This window comes from Palaemon carinicauda, chromosome 9 (genome assembly GCF_036898095.1).
Source record: "Palaemon carinicauda isolate YSFRI2023 chromosome 9, ASM3689809v2, whole genome shotgun sequence".
NCBI classification, from domain to species: domain Eukaryota; kingdom Metazoa; phylum Arthropoda; class Malacostraca; order Decapoda; family Palaemonidae; genus Palaemon; species Palaemon carinicauda.
In genome coordinates this window covers 48,689,476-48,701,388 of record NC_090733.1, presented here as the reverse complement: position 1 = coordinate 48,701,388, position 11,913 = coordinate 48,689,476, and the positions used below count along the sequence as shown (strand labels likewise).

The 11,913-nt window shown below is 41.0% G+C and overlaps 1 long non-coding RNA gene across 1 annotated transcript in view; it reads left to right on the top strand.

The window, feature by feature from the left end:
- The first annotated feature begins 600 nt into the window (after positions 1-600).
- The window catches only part of LOC137646778 (uncharacterized), a 293,684-nt gene continuing 282,371 nt past the window's right edge, over positions 601-11,913 (top strand). The window contains exon 1 of the long non-coding RNA XR_011045456.1: positions 601-866. This is a non-coding gene — a long non-coding RNA (uncharacterized lncRNA). The remainder of the gene's footprint in view (positions 867-11,913) is intronic.

The following is an 11,913-nucleotide window of genomic DNA, read 5'->3' as shown; positions in this document are numbered from 1 at the left end:
CATTTTTATAATAATATAAAACATCTGTATGTTTAAAGGTGAAATACACAAGGCAGTAAAAGATTTTCTCAATCCCAAAATAAAGCCAAAGTTTTGTTTAATTTTTCACTAATTCATGTCATACGATGACTAATTTGCCGTTCAGCGTCCGAGGTAAAGGTTACTTCCTCGTACCAAATATTTCAAAGATTTTTTTTTCCTATTTTAATTTTCATGTATTTACTCTACTCATACCATAGACATTGTCTCGGATATTCTAAATATAAGTGTCCAAAATCCAAATATACAGTAAAAAAACATTTGAAGACAAGCGCATGTCCCCGAGCCAATGGGGTGGTAACGACTAACGTGAGTGGCGCAAAATGCCATACTGGCATCACCTTCACACACAAACATGTTATATATACATCTAGCCTATATGTATTATACATTTGCATGTACTAATCACATATCTGTATTACACATGTGATGTATATACGACGATGGAATTAAATGCTCTCGTACCTAAGTTACAGAATCGTTTGTTCTGTCGATTGAGTGTTGCCTACTCGTGGCATCCCATATTCTCCTAAGTTAGTCCAGACTGCAGTCTCCCTCAACGCATGTTCAGTGTGTTGTGTGTATTCCTCCACGGTGACTCCACCCTCCACCAACCAACGTCAACACACAGTCACGGTGTCACCTTCCATATGGAGGAAGAGTTTTTAGTTTGTGTATTCGTGTGAAACGTCTTCGCGGATTTTTTTTTTTTTTACCTATTTTCCTCCGTTCATCATGTGTTTTTGCGTCGACCCTTTGTCGGTGTAATGCTTAGATTGAATTAATGAAGTTTCTCATGCATCAACCGATTTTTGCCATCTTGCAAAGTAAGTTAATATTTCAATGCAGAGTTTCTCATCCTGAGCTTGCCCTCTTATGACATTAGGAAACAGTCATCATTATAGAGGTGAATCATATCTATTCTTCAGAAATAATAATGTCATGGAATCATTGCCCTGGATTATTTTATAAAGGTTTTTGTGTTTTGTGACGGGAACAATTGGTATTCGCCCAATTCAATTTTTAGTGTGACAGAAATCTAGTGAACTTAAAATTCCTATGGTTGTTGGTCTTGGCTTTATTTCTCTTTTGAATATCTGTCGAGGGATTGTTGCTCGGTATTATATTTTTAATGACGTATTGCCAAATGTACTTCTTGGTGTAGGCCTACACTAAAGTAACTTACGTGTTTTATCGTTGGGGTTTCGCTGTTCTAATTTTCTAGTTATACACTCGTCATTGGGTATTGTAAATAATTTTGTTGCTTAAGCAGATAATGGTACACTTTGCATCCATAATAGTTTTCTTTTAGAATGGATCTATTTCTCAGTAGAGATAAAACTAGGGTATTTCTTCACAAGACCACGCTATCCATATATGCCAAATTATGCAAAGATATTGTTTTCCTATATTACCGTTTCCTAATTTAAAGCAATTCCCCACATGGGAAAAAAGCTTAAAATTATATTAAAAACTATAGAATTATAGAGAAAAAGTAGCCTGGTTCCTCGCTAATGGACCTGGAACTGACATCAACATAATCAACCAAACAGAAGTTCGTGATGCCAGCGTACATTTGCTATATATTCAAAATATATACTAAATTAAAAAATGGCGTAATTAATCAGTGTCCTATGGATACCTTAAAGTAATTATCCCATTTTTAATTTAGTATATATTTTGAATATATAGCAAATGTACGCTGGCATCACGAACTTCTGTTTGGTTGATTATGTTGATGTCAGTTCCAGGTCCATTAGTGAGGAAACCAGTCTATTTGTATTTTGTTTAATCTATTATTGTTTTATAATTCTAACTTTTTTCCCATGTGGTGAATTGTTTTGAATTATGAAAAAAGTAATAGAGGAAAACAATAGCTTTGCATATTTTTTCGTATATATATATATATATATATATATATATATATATATATATATATATATATATATATATATATATATATATATATATATATATATATATATATATATATATATATATATACATGGAGATCGTGGTCTTGTAAACAAACACCAAATCTAGTATCTGTGCTGCAATGGATTGTGCAAATAAAAAGGGGTGGGGAGATCTGCTAAGTGTAAACTTTTTAAATTTTAACATCCAACTGCGATTGTTAGTAGTTTTAGGATGTTGACCACTTCCTAAGATCTTTAGGATTTCCTGAACTGCCTTTTTTCGAATAATCGTTAATGAGTGACATATTCTGTAACACTTCAATTGCATGTATAATCGTTAATGTTTTGATACCATTCAACTGGAGTTTGGGGTTCAGCCACCGACTTCCTTGGAAAAAAGAAAAAAAAAAGAAAAAAGAAAACTTAGTTTAGTCCAATTTTAAAGTGGCTCCTTCGTTAAATCCACTTGTGCCCATTTATGAAGCATTTCGTGAATTTTATCTTTTTATTTTCAACTACACATACCTAACGGTTCCTTGCATACTACTATAACATTATTGCCTAGGTTAAATGGTCAGTTTCATATCGCACAACCTCATAGTACTACAATATTATTGATTTAATTTTACGTGCTTTATCATACCGCACAGTATTTGTCGTAAGGTGATATCACTAAATTAAGAAAATTTCGTTATGATTTCCCTGATCGTGGTTAAATCAGTGGACTTTAGAAGTTCACATTTGTAGGCCTAATTCATTCATTGTTGTAAATCATATTTGTTATCATTTATACCATTTTTGTGTTCATTATTACGCAAGTTTTCCCCGTATCCTGCTTTCTCCATTTTTGTCGTGGAATTTTAACAAATTGAATTGCAACAACAAAAATAAGTTCTGGTTTTCTTCCTCCATGAGAATTGTTAGTGGTTAGGTTTAAGCATTAAATAAAACACAAGTAATTTAATTGTGACATTAGGATAAACTACAATAAAATGTTATACCAGACATTTGTAAAATCTTCTTAAAGTAATTATCTGACCTGGTCCAAAATTGTTCGTTTGATTAAAAAGTAAACTGGAAATCATCATTGTTACCAGTACCAGTTATGCTGATACAAAAATATCTAGTAATGTAGTGAAAAGTGAAAACCTCCACTTTATTTCACAGCAACATTTTTTTCTCCCTAAATGTTAGGCCTATGCTTCCACTTACGGAACAGTTCACACTACCTGCTTTTCAAAAAATGTGTGTGTGTATATATATATATATATATATATATATATATATATATATATATATATATATATATATATATATATGTATATATATATATATGTGTGTGTGTGTGTGTGTGTGAATAGCCTATATATATGTATTTTTGGGCTCAGGCCATGTCGTCCTGCTGGAAGTTTCTTTAAGTGTAGCTTTCTAGGGTATATTTGACTACAGTGATATTCCCAGAGAATTTTACCTTAAGGTCTCCAGAATTCTAACTCCTGGCACGAATATCCCTAAATTTTCCTTTAGGGATATCTTATAATATCAGAGGACGTATTCTTGACACGCCACATAGCTATATTCACCCCGAATAGCGTTTACGCTTCGAGGGGGGAAGGTGGCAAGAAAACGAAAGGGGAGCGGTTATAAGGTACCTCTTCTCCATTACTGTTTGATCGTCTAGATGACGTCATATCTGTCTGCCACCTTTATTCCTTTCATAGTAGCACCATTGCTCGGTGATTTTCCTGTGCTCTCTCATTATTTTGGAAGTTTTTTGGATTAATCATGCTTTCTCCAGCCTCATCTGCCTCTAGAAAGTTGACTATTGATATTTACATTGTATAAATGTAAGCTCTTGCCTTATTTTAATATGAATTGAAGTTAAATTAACGTTGCAAGAGTTGTTGCCTAAGCCGGAGCCGTCATGGGCGCTGTCGTTCGTAACGCATGAGTCATTTAGTTAGCCAGAACGACTTTCCCGGTGTTAATAGCTTAAATATCTTTAGCTATTTTGCCTTCAGTGCTAGGAATTCTTTATATTATGCCGATAGTATTGATATCAGCTTCGGCGATTTAGGTAACCGTACCCTGTTTATGCTAAGCTTCCTAGCCTAGGCGTTCAGTTTTAGTACTTTCATGCATGATATAATAGATTTTCCTTGTGTTATAATTTTAATGAAGCCTCAGGCGTATTCTATACATGTAAGATAAGAAGTTGGCATAAATTTTCCTCTTCCAAGATAGTATACGAGAGAGTTTCGGTGATTTAGGTGATCGATTCTCACTGCCACTAGGCTTCTTGCGTAGTGGCTTTAGTATACTTTCATACCTGTTCCCCGATTGCCTTTGTGTCGTTTTTATTGATACAGACTGAGATAGATATATGGAGATTTAAGGGCAATCTCTTCTTCCCTCTGAGTTAGCTTAGGCTATAACCCTAGTGTATCATACCTTGTGTTGTCATTTAAGCATGATTAGGCTAGGGTTTTCTGTCCCTTCCCCTGTAACCGCAGAGGCAGGTTTTTGGATTTTGGTGATAATCTCAGAGTATTTAGTCTGTTGCCGGTGGCTGGCTGACAGGGTGAATAGCATTCCCCGGCTGGACTAGGCTACCGGCACAGGAGGCTAGCCTCTTCAGCACGATGGGTCACATGTGTGACCCTTTTTTTTGCCATATATATTACGATGGGTCACACGGGTGTCCCAAAATTCTATTAAATCCCTCCTAGACATAAACAAAGTCGGAATAGCCACGATAGATTAGTTTCCCATATTCGTAATGCCTGTGGAGGTTATATTCGTCTACTATAGAAAATGGGATTTTCCAGAATAAAAGAAAACTGAGCATTCATCTTACTCGTAGCAGTAGCGTCAGCGGTTGCATGTGAGTTGTTGGTGGCTGACATACAAACGGTTTCTGACGTGCCTTTGCCTTTTTTGTGTATTTTACATAGAAATTCCGGACAGTGATGATTCATATCATCCAGAGGATCATATGGAGGATTCAGACAGTGAAGATTATGCATCAATGTAAAGTGATATCCATGAAAGTGATGACGAAACATTCATATCTTTTAGTTTCACTGTCTGAATGCTCTATATGATACTCTGGATGATATGAATCATCACTGTCCGGAATTTCTATGTAAAATACACAAAAAAGGCAAAGGCACGTCAGAAAACGTTCGAATGTCCGCCACCAACAACTCTCATGCAACCGCTGACGCTACTGCTACGAGTAAGGAATGTATGCATGTAGGTAGGTAGGTAGGTAGGTAGGTAGGTATATTCATATTTATATTTATATTTGTTTATATTTATATTTATAATTGTATATATATTCTATCCACTTCAAAAAAGCTTTGCTTCAGTGAGGGAAAATGATGGTTGTTATTATAATGGTTATCATTGCTATATATATTTTATATACTGTATATATATGTATGTATGCATGTATGTTTGTTTGTATGTTTGTATGTATGTACGTACCTGTATGTATGTATGTATGCATATATGTATGTATACGTACACATACATTATATGTGCACATGCATAAATACATACATATATCTTTTTTTCTCGGAGATTAGGGATCTAGGGGATACTCCGTCAACAAAAACGAGTGTAGAAGTATACCTCTGTGGTCACTTGGAAAATACTTTGGGTAATCAAATTCTTCGCACAGGAAATGCGTACGCATATACAAATATACATATACCCACACACACACACATATATATATATATATATATATATATATATATATACAGTAGATTTACACATACATTTACATACCAAAAAGATATATGCATACACAGTTGCGCATAAGTATATATATGCACATGTATGTCCACTTGTACATATATACAGACGGACACACGCACGCGCGCGCACACACACATGCACACACTTATACTAGTAGATAAATAGTTATATATGATAATTGGCTGATTTCTGGTGCGTTTACGCGTGACGGAAAAAAGTCGGAATGCTTATATTGACGCTCCGGTGACAGGTCGTGCGGAAGAGGCTAGACCTCCCTAGACCAGACTTGAAGATTTTATATATGACACCTTCTCCCTGTGGTCTAGCTGACTAGTCCTGTGGTGGCGGACCCTAGGCTGAAGAATAGAATTCTTCTACTGCCTAGGCAACTCCGGCACTAGAACTCTGTTCCTCTACTGTTTAGGGGTGGCGGCGAGGTTGCTGCCGGCCCCTTTACTATATTAGTCGACCCTAGGCTGGAGAATAGAATTCTCCTGCCACCTGGGTTGCCTTTAATATTGGAACAAAGTTCGTTAGTTGAGGTAAGACTGGCAACCTGCCGGCTCCCCCCACACCCTATAGGACCATCACCCCTCCCCAATCTGTCCTTTAGTGATGGCCTAGCCATCGCAATCTCTTGGCCATCGTCATACAATCGAGCCGATTGCCGGTAGGTTGTGGGGATGGCTCGGGTTTCTGTCCGTGGTTGTGCAGTCACTCAACTCTCCCTTACGGACATAGTGCTCCCGGGGGAGTTGGGCAGGCTGTGCTGGTTGCCGACAGAAGATCCCTTATCTGTAGTGTTCTTCAGTCCTCTCTTGGACTGCCATTCATAAACTATGCCGGCAGAGCCTGGGAATAGTTGTGAATGGGTGGAAGCCTGAATGATACATTCTCCCCTTACATTTGTACACTTATTCTGGAAGAAGGTTGTAAGGCAGAGCTCTTACACCATCCTTCGATCCATGCTTTCTCTCTCTCTCTATTAGCTGGTACCACTGTTTTCTTCCCTGCCGGCAGCTCTAGCTAGCTGCCGACAGCCGGACAGGTTGCCGACCGCTGTGTATAAATACCTATTGCTGGCTGGCATGGAATGCCGACAGCCGGTGATCCGCCGGCAGCCGGCGCCTCTCCGCCAGCTGGCGAACTGCCTGCCTATATTACAGTCAACTTTATATCGACTGAACTATACCCTGGTGATATGCCGGCTGGAACTACAGTATATGATTATACAGTAGCCAGTATATTTGCAATATAGATCATATTGCAAACAGAAAACTACAGTATAGATTATACAGTAACCAAAATTTTCCAACATGCCCTGTGTTGTCGTGCGCAGCCTATTGTTGAGACCATATAATACAAAGAAAGTAAGTTCTTTCTATGCGGTGATTAGTGATCACTGATAACAATCCCAATCTTAAACCCTCTGGAAGCTGGTGTTAAGTTACACTTACCTATCCTTACAGGATAGAGATCTTCCGATGGGCTCTTCAAAATAGAATGACCCATGGTTTAATCTTGAGGGAGGTCACAGCAATTGGATGTGCAGAAAACACATGTATGTGTCTTTCCTATTTCATTTCTAGCTTATCTATCCTAAGCTACATGCAAAAGGCAAAATATTTATTATAATATTTGTATACTTTATCCTGTGTGATGAATCACCATATACTCATTTTATTTTCCTCTCTTTACAGGAGGACCAACCCAAGTGCAAGACCGTCTTCTGCAACGTTAGAAATAAGAACTTCTTTGGCCATGAGGTGTGCAGGACGCACGCACGCTGTGCCAGTCAGTATCGGTCTCATCGGTTCCTGCCCCAGAACCAGTTCCCTCGACATCGTCTGCTCCCTCATCTGATGACATAGGGAAGACTCTGTCTTCCATTATGTCGTTGGTGGAGCAGATCCAGTAACAGGGTGCTGAAAGGGAAGCTGCGTTAAGTTTGGAGATGCGCCAACTTGCAGCGTCCCGTGGGTCTCAAAGGAGACTCAACGTGAAGGAACTTCCTTCATGTTCTGATGTGAATCTGGGGAGGCATGCAGAGTACATGCCTATGACGACCAGGAAGATTTATATGTCAGAGAAGCTGGGTTTAGTCCCCATCGAAGATGTGGAATTCTGGCCCAGCTTAGAGGCTTGCCAAACTGCTTCGATCGTCTGAAGGCAGAGCCGGTATCAAAGGAGGAAACCGAGCCAAAAGAGGTCATAGTTTTTGACCACGCTAAAGCACAGTCTTTACTGTCAAGCACCTTGAAGGAGAAGGCCTTTACTAACTCAAAGGTGCCGGCTCTCAGCAAGAAGCACCCGTCCTTTGTTGTTTCATCTTCCCGTGCCTTCCCCTTTATGGAAAAAGGGTAGAAGGCAGCCCTAAAGGCTATTGAAGCAAGGAAACCTTGTCCTACACTCGACGAGTGTAAACTGTTGTCCCTAGCTCTACCTTTGGACCAGAAAGACTGGAAGGACTTGCATCTTACCTTCTCAGTCGGGAAGTTGTAGGCAGATATTACTGGACGTCAGTTCGGCGAGGATCTCCCCAAGTTGACCGAATTTCTCCTGCTCAGGGAGCAGGAAACTAAAGAAAGACTTGCTTCCTCTATGTCTCTCCAGACTATCTTGGAGACAATGGCGACCCCCAGAACCCGGATATGTTTATGGTTGTGGCCAAAACACATCTGGCTACTGTGACTAAGGACTTGTATGGCTTTATAAAAGCCAGAAGGGCTTGTAGGGAGCTCATGTTCGCTTCGGCTGGGGTAAGACATGAACCTAGGAAACTAATTTCGTCCAGTATCTGGGGAAAGGACCTCTTCCCGAGTGAAGTGGTCAAGGAAGTAGTCGAAAAGGCCGCCACGGAGAATAGGAACCTTCTCCAGAAGTGGGGCTTGTCACTAAAGAGGAAGTCTTCCCTGGATGAGGGTCCCCAACTTAAGAGGAAGACAAAGAGGCCAAGGTTGCCCTCTCGCCCTGCCAAACAACAACGGCAACAACAACTTCCCACAACCGCAGTGCCCCAGGTGGTAACACAACCTCCTACTACCTACCAGTTGGTACCCCAGCAGGTGGCAACACAGTCACCAGCCTTTACTCCAGCCTTTGAGAGGCAGTCTACAACCTTTTGGCCGAAAGCTAGAGGAACATTTAGAGGTTCCTCTATACGCCCCTCAAAAGGCAGAGGCAATAGAGGAGGCCGTGGTCAAGGAGGCCAGCAGCAAAAGTGAGATGCTTACGGTAGGAGGAAGACACTACTTATTTCGGGATCGCTGGACCTTCGATCCCTGGGCCCGAAGCCTAATCAAGAACGGACTGGGGTGGAGCTGGAATGTAGCTCCACCATCTTTCCCTCAATTCTTCCAACATGTCACCCCTGTTTTGGAAGAATACATTAGAAAACTCTTGAGCAAAAGAGTGATAAGGAGGGCAAAGTCCATCAAATTCCAAGGAAGTTCAGGATGTTAACCCTACAACACATAAGGACCCTGTTGCTCAAGATGGCATACACAGTCTCAATAGACATGGCAGATGCCTATTGGCATATCCCAATCAATCGCCAAGTTTCCTCCTACCTAGGATTCAGGCTTCAGAAGAAACAATATGTCTTCAGAGCCATGCCCTTTGGGCTAAACATAGCTACAAGGATCTTCAGGAAGCTTGCAAATGCAGTCGTTCATCAACTATGCCTAAAGGGTGTTTAGGTAATGGCTTACCTGGACGATTGGCTAGTGTGGGCAGCACCCGAGACGGAGTGCATGCAAGCTTCCAAAGTAGTGATCCAGTTCCTGGAACATCTGGTATTCAAGATCAATGTCAAAAAGTCTCGACTTTCTCCAGCTCAAAGTTTCAATGGCTTGGAATTCAATGGAACTTAGTCACACCGCTTCTCCATTCCGTCAAAGAAGAGATGAGAGATAGCGGGATCTGTCAAGAGACTTCTGAAATCCGATCGGATATCAAGACGCCAACAGGAGAGAGTGCTGGGTTCCCTTCAGTTCGCATCAATGACAGACCCGGTGCTAAGAGCACAATTAAAGGATGCAACACGAGTCTGGAGAAGATACGCATCAAACGCTCGAAGAGATCTAAGAAGACCAATACCGACTCGTCTACGATCACTTCTCAAGCCGTGGTTGGAGGCCAAGCACCTGATGAAATCGGTGTTTTTACAAACACCTCCACCTTCAGTCATCATCCACACAGACGCATCAAAGGAAGGATGGGAAGGCCACTCTCACCAACAGAAAATCCAAGGGACTTGGTCCTCTCTGTTCAAGACCTTCCACATCAATATTCTGGAAGCCATGGCAGTTTTCTTTACACTGAAGAAACTGTCTCCTCGCTGCCTGACCCACATACGTCTGGTTCTGGACAGCGAGGTGATAGTGAGATGTCTGGATCGTCAAGGCTCGAGATCGCCCCAAATCAAACAAGTGATGTTGGCCATATTCCGCTTGGCGGAAAAGAAGAGATGGCACTTATCAGCAGTTCACCTCCAAGGGTTCCGCAATGTGACGGCGGACGCTCTATCCAGGTTCAAGCCGATAGAGTCAGAATGGTCCCTAGACGCAGGATCGTTCTCATTCATCTTGTGCCAAGTCCCAGAACTGCAAATCGACCTCTTCGCGACGAGCGACAAGAAGAAACTACCTCGTTACGGGGCCCCATACGAGGACCCTCTAGCGGAAGCAGTGGATGCGATGTCCCTCGATTGGAATAGATGGTCCAGGATTTACCTGTTCCCTCCACCCAATCTTCTACTGAAAGTCCTCAACAAACTGAGATCCTTTCGAGGAACAGCAGCTATAGTGGCCCACAAGTGGCCGAACAGCATCTGGTTCCCTCTAATATTGGAACTGTGGTTGAGACTGGTTCTGTTGCCGGACCCAGTTCTGACACAACAAGTGCAGAAGTAGACTGTCTCCGCTTCATCACAGAAAACCCGGAACCTTCATCTCATGAATTTCTCTCCTTAGCAGTTGAGAAAAGATTCGGGATTTTGAGAGACAGTATAAACCTCTTAGAAGAATATAAGTCCAAATCTACCAGAAGACAATATGAGTCGTCTTGGAAGAAATGGGTTGCATTTGTCAAGGCAAAGAATCCAAAAGAAATCTCAACAGACTTCTGTTTATCCTTCTTTATTCATCTCCATGAACAAGGTTTAGCAGCCATCACGATATCAACGTGTAATTCTGCCTTGACTAGACCCTTGCTGTACGCTTTCCAAGTAGACTTCTCTAATGAAATCTTTAAGAAGATTCCTAAGGCCTGTGCTAGACTCAGACCCGCAGCACCCCCGAGGCCCATCTCATGGTCCTTGGATAAAGTTCTTCAACTTTGCATCAACACTGAACAATGAGAACTGCTCTCTGAAAGATTTGACCCAAAATGTTATATTCCTATTTGCACTAGCCTCAGGGGTCAGAGTTAGTGAAATAGTGGCCCTATCCAGAGATGAGGGCCATGTTCAGTTCACAGAAAGGGGAGAACTGAACCTGTTCCCTGATCCAACGTTTCTCGCTAAGAACGAGCTACCCACCAAAAAGTGGGGTGCCTGGAGAATCTGCCCTCTGAAGGAAGATGTCTCTCTATGTCCAGTGGAGTGCCTAAAGGGGTATCTTCATAGAACTTCAGACCTTGGGGGAGGACAGGTCTTTGAAGGAGAAACATCAGGTTCAAATTTGTCTCTAAAACAACTAAGGGCGAAGATCACCTACTTCATTCGCAGAGCGGATCCCGACAGTACACCCGCAGGTCACGATCCGAGAAAAATTGCTTCGTCTCTGAATTTTTTCCAATATATGGATTTCGAATGTTTTCGCTCGTAAATTGGATTGAAGTCATCCAGAGTGTTTTTCAAACACTAGCCTATGCAAAGCAGGTACAAGAGATCAAGAGGTTTGTGGTGGTGGCAGGTAGTATGCTAAAACCTGTCGCTTAATACTGCGAGAAACAGTGAATCAACTGGGACTTGTATGCAGGGTGTGCGTGTTGACTTTTGACAGTACAACATGTTAAGTGGCATGTCACAATGGTGACATTACAGACTGTTCCAAATAATACAGGTGAAAGAAGCATAAAGAATAGCACGTGTGCTGTGTGTCCTTTACACAAGTGTGAACAGATAGTAATGACAGAAATTTAAAATAGAAAATTTCTGAATTTTCATGTTAGTGGCAAATAGTGGTTTCTT